We start from the raw sequence: 6,004 nt of genomic DNA, 5'->3' as shown, positions 1-6,004 counted from the left end.
CAGAACTGGCGAAAGCTCAGGGGAGTTTTAATTCGGGGAACAAAATGCAATTTTCTCGTCTCCCCCTTCACAGGGACAAGTTCCAGTGACATTTTAGTGTGAAGAGGTGTGATTAGTTTTAGAGTTGGCTAAGGAAAAGGCTTTAGGCAAAGATTAACATAAAGATTATAGTTGGGATAGTTAATGGTTATGACGTCTCTAGGCACAATGTCCTCTGAATTTATGGAGACGTGGCTGCATTTGTGTAAAAGACTAATTTTTGTTTTCCATCCACACTAAAATATTTTTATATGGTCAAAAGGTCATTTTCAGAACCTTAACATGAGATTTTGAGCAGAAATTAATGCTTTTACACAATGGCGAGAAATAAATCAGAAGGTAAGTGAAATCTTGACTGCAGATTACATTCATTTAAAGGAGAAATAATAATCTGTGGTAGTTTATTCTTAAGCATCCCTCCTTTTTCATGCATTCTGGCAGGTTTACTTCAGGAAATGTGCAACATTTGGTATATTTTCCTCTTGGTGGGAGGCCCCTACAGTGTTGAAGATGTCCAACACATTTGGTTTCACATAAAAAGAAAATTCTGTTTCACAGCATGCTATAATAACTCTAAATCCATGCAAAAAAAAAAAAAAAAAAAAAAAGATCCTCAAAAAAGCATCCCTTCTGACTTGACTACTTTATTCGAGCTGGAGTACCTTTGGCAGCATAGGAGCTGAAGAGCTTTCAAACCAAGAGCTTTTAGTTCATTTGGTTTTAAGAGGCCTCTCTCCTCCAATGCTCCCACCTATTCTATCACCATGCAAAGAAACGTCCATGACCTCCACTCAAATGGCTGCTTCTGTTTTCTTAGTGAATTCACAATCCTCCTCTCTGTGTGCAAACTTCAACCCTCTCACTCATCCAGCTCTCTCTATTTTTCTTTGACCTTTGAACCGTTCACTGCTGCGGCCGTGAAGTGACTGAATGCATGTAGCGGCACGAAAAGCCTCTTCAAAGAAGAAAAAAGACAGAGAGAGAGAGAGAAAAAATATTTATAAAATATTTTTACAACTGTGGGGTGCGTACAGGAAATTAGTTGAAAAAGCACACATGAGTTTCATGAAAAAGAAGCAGAGCATCCTTTCATCGTGAAATGTACGGAGTCTATCATCACATGGAGGTTGGTATTTGTTTTTTTTATTTGTTTTCTTGTTGTTCTTTATTAAATGTGTACGGTTTGAGTCATAGATTATCCAATTTTGACCTGATGGTGGCTCTGGAAGATACACCGAGGGATCGCCAGAGTTATTACAGCTGATGCTGAGAGAAACAAAAATGCATCCAACAGTCGCCATTGAGCTATTTAGTCAAATCAGACCAGGAGAATATTTTCAAACTAGCTTTGGTTTAATATACTCTTTGAAAAAAACTTAGATATGTACAGTAAGTGGCTGACACAGAAGCCCCTATCTGCAAAATGAACCTGGAAAAGTTGGGAAAAACCTCCAATCGGGACTGTGCAAGACACAAACCATTTAACACAGAAAATATAGTCCAGACTGTGCAATGGTGTTGGTTGTCCTAAAAGATCGCATTCTACAAAAGAAAAACAAGCTTTTATTGTTTGTTTTTGTTTTTAGTTTTCTTAAAACAGTGCATTTTTAAGATAGGAAGTTTTACTTTTTGGTCATCGATGTGAACATTAATTATAAAGAATAAGTCTGTTTCAGGGTTCTGTTGTTGTTGGTGATTCTCTGGAGCTGTCTGCTGGGCTCAGAGACTAACCATAAAGGTCTAATTTCTCTGATATAATGAATTCTGTCAGTTTAAACTGCAAATTGCAAATAACTAAAGATCCCCCCACCCCCCCAACCCCCCTTCAATCATAAAAGACCAGTGTTAGATGGAATGCTTGGGACATAAAATGCCTATTCCAATCTAATCAAAATGCAATAATTGTTATTTTCACCCAAGTCTACATTACAGAACGCAGTGCTATAAATATTTTATTGTATTGTCCAATAAATCCGCCTAAACGTTACACAGCGGAGACCACTATGATCTGTTTTATCTGAGCTTTTCCTGCCAAGACTTGTCAGAACGTCTGCTGTGAAAAAGGCCAAAAACAATTTTTGCTCCCCCACATGATGCGCAGAGGAGTGAAAGGGAAGAAGAAAAAAAACATGTGGGTGTACACCGAGTGCATGTCCTTCATGAGGAATTTAGAGATAATCCAGTTAAGAAAGAAAAAAATCAGAACGCAATCAGCTTCTGTTGTCGTTTCTCAGTTAATCGAATCCAATTACATCTGTTTCAACAAAAAAATGAATTGTTGGTTTGTGCTGAATTGAATGTGGCGAAAGCTGCCTTTTTCCACCATTTCCCTTAGGTGCAGCGTGCAGTGCTCAAGTGTCACTCATTCACTTACACATTGCACACACACACACACACACACACACACACACACACAGACTGATTCCACCCCTGTCTTTTTACATACTGAGCTGAAATCTCCCATCCTTCCCTTTTTGGAAAGAGATAATGATGCTCGTTTCACAGCTCAAAGAAGTCATTAATGCGTGACACTGCCTTGAATGTAGGATATCAAAGCTCTGCAGAGTGTACCACCCCCCGCCCCCCGCCTATCCTCCCACCCACTAACGGGCACAACCTCGTTAAGACGGCGGAGACATGAATTAATCATCAGTTCTCCCTGTAACAGGGCAGGAAATTGTTAGCAGCATCAGCTGTTGCGAGAAATGTCCCTTTGAATTGCGCAAAAGTATAAAGCTTCTTACAAATCTTTCATCTCATTACAGGATCACTGTCAAATTTACTTCACCAGATAAGCTGAAGGATGTGCTCCCTCCTATGTACCCTTATCTAATCTCATTCAAAGATTTGATGGTACTGGCAAGGTGAAAAATGGGAGAAGAGGAAAATGGGTGAGTCAGACACGACAAGGACAGATTTTGTCAAATGCAACATGCAAGGCCATAAAAGAGAATCCTATAAGCCTTACAGAGATGCTATAATCTCATTAAAACATGCTATAGTGCACTGAATACACGGCACAACTTGTCCCCTCAGAAACCAAGAAGCGTCTGCTCACACTGAGTTCTTTCATAGGTTTCATCAAACCAGCTACCAGTGCAGCAGGATCTGTCTGCAGCGATGGAAGAAGGATTTTTACTTAAAATAATATTACCATGAATTCACTGTGATGTTTTCTTGGTTCCAAGCTGTTACATCTCACTGAGTTATTACCCTCTTCCTTTATATTTGTAGCTTCTCAGTGTCAAAAACGTCCCGCAATGAATGTGTTTTAATTGGGGCCACCCCAAATCCTGCCACGTCTACAACTAATAGCCCCGAAGTCAAACACTGCAGGCTGTTAATGAGTTCATTTCCTGTAGTTAATGTCATCAGGTACTCAAATGTAACATTTAATGAGAGCAACATGCTTCAAATCTTCTATTTAAGCTACAGTACTAACTAATTATGTAAATTACGTTAATATGGATATTTAGCAATTTACATTATGTTAGAATACCATATTTTACAATCCAGGTTTACCACCCACCTTTTTACATAATTTAATCTCACTTCACAAATTAGGACAGAAACAGTGATTACATATATATATATATATATATATATATATATATATATATACATATACATATATGTATATGTGTGTGTATATTTGTATATACAGTAAACACTTTCTCATTCAAACAAACTGGGGGGTGTGTCCAAACTTTTGGTCTGTACTGTATATATTTATATCTATAAATATAAAAGGTCCCAATGAAGTAACAAAATGTTATGGTTTTGTATTTCTGTTCTCATGATTCTTTTTCCTTCTTTTTTTAGCTGTTTTAGTCTCGATTTTTGTATTCTTTTGTCTCCTGTGTTGTTGCTGTTGGCTTTACTTCCTGCTTTAGTTTGAAAATCTGCTTTTCTAATGTGTTACTCCCCTTGTTTGTTCCTGATTGTTCCCACCTGTGTCCCCTCAGCCCCTGTGAGTAATATTAGGTGTATTAGATAGATGAAACCCCGCATTTAATCCCTGGATGATGAACGCGTGTTTAACATGCGTTGGGCAATGTAAACGTTAGGGGTGTTATTACCTCCCCGGTGCCTGAAGGCGAATCGAGGGGAAGGTATTGTTACTACGTAACAGACGGGAAGCTGTCTGCTTGGAGGGCCCTGTGGGCTTCACCGATAGCAGAAGAGCTGGATGATGCAGGAGATGGAGCGGGTGGCGGATCCATTCTGAATAACAGCGGGATTTGCTAGCGACTTCTCCCAATGTACCCTCTCCCATATCATGTACAAATTATACAAATATGACCAGGAGTTTTAGTAGCCAGTTGCAGATTACGTTTCTGTAATATGATGATTTATGTCGACCACGGCTCTGAGGATGAGGAGCTCTATCCCTCCCACAACCAGCCACCCCACCTTAGTCCCTTAGAGGCGAGTTATTTGCGGGGCGAGCCCAATCCATCAACCCTGTGTCAGTCAGTGTAAAAAGGACATGCGACTAAATCCAAATGTTAAGCGCAGGGTTTTAAGCTTTTTAAAAGCAATTTTTTCATGACACTATGTCTGTTTTGCTGCCTTGTCTCACTCATGTGTCCTACCTTGCAATTAGCCCTTGATTTCTCCTGTATCAGTATTTTTTTGTTTTGTTTCACATTACCTGCTTTTGCAGCACTTGTTGATTGATAAAGAACTTTATTTTGTAATCCTGCATACTCATTGTCTCCTCCATTTGGCTTTTCCACCCCCCTCCTTCATGGCACCAAAGGTGTGTGATACACACACTGACTTTAAGCGGATGAAACAAGTATTAGAAAGTGGGCGGATGGATGGACAATGTTAGTACTACTACTAGTAGTAGTGCTATGGGTTCTCTTTAATACAAGCCATTATTTCACCTGTATCAGGAAGTGAATAAATGTAATTTAAAACTGTATGCTAGCCAATTTGGCTGGTTTTAAGATGATTGTACTGTACTTTTATTCATTTGTTTTATTCTATTTTTGCACTGTATCTGTCTTTGTTGTGATATGTCATGCATGCTGTATTTGTGTTTATGTCTATTGTGCATTTTTTATTTTATTTAAAAAAAAAGTCTGTTAACATCTGGCGAAGGGACTGCCGATGAAAATTAGCCTTTCGGCTAACTAGGGTACATTTACTTTCTGCAAGGAAACGTTGATCAATGTACACTGTCCCTTTTTAAAAATAAACAATTATTATTATTAGAATTATTAGTGCTGAACAAAAGAAACTTCTACGTCCTAAGTACATCATAGCGTCGCTGGTGGAGCCTCGTTAACGGCTTTCATAATGAGCTGGACAGCTCGACACATTTGTCTTGAGCTGCAGCAAATATTCACTCTGTTGCCCTAATAATTCCCCTTCAGAGTCTCCAGAACACGATGTTTGTTCTATAAAACGGCAAATAAAGAACATTTCTGACATCCCTCCGAGTAGCAGACAACTGTTCAAAGTGGCGCTTTGCAAATGTTACAGCAGCAGACAAAAAGTCATGCACGGTTGTGAAAAGGTAGAAAGTTTTTCACAGCAATAGTAGTGGACATGTCCATTTTAAACATCAAAATTAGCTGATTTGTGAGCAAAAAAAAAAGGCTATCCTTGTAGCCGATGAGCCAAATCCACCAGCGATGAAAGCTAATGGCAACTTGCAGTTATGTGTCCTGTTTGTTTAATCCAACTTGTGTGCTCGTCAGGAAAGTGGGTGATTTGCATCCAGCAAGTGCTCTTAATATAAATGTTGAAGTAGGGTGGCTCATTCCCACATTGCATCCCCACCTTTCCTCCTTCTCTCCCACTTTAGGCTGCGAGGAGTACTAATTGGAGAACTGCACCAGGAGTATCATTCACTGTAATGGCAGAGCGTCCTCCTCCACAGCCCTCACTTGGATCACTTAATCCACTCTAACAGTCCAGCGCGGTGCTCGGCATGAACACGGCACCTTCACAA

This window comes from Cololabis saira, chromosome 9 (genome assembly GCF_033807715.1).
Source record: "Cololabis saira isolate AMF1-May2022 chromosome 9, fColSai1.1, whole genome shotgun sequence".
NCBI classification, from domain to species: Eukaryota; Metazoa; Chordata; class Actinopteri; order Beloniformes; family Belonidae; genus Cololabis; species Cololabis saira.
The sequence above is the reverse complement of the archived record's forward strand: the minus strand, read 5'-3'. Positions refer to the sequence as shown.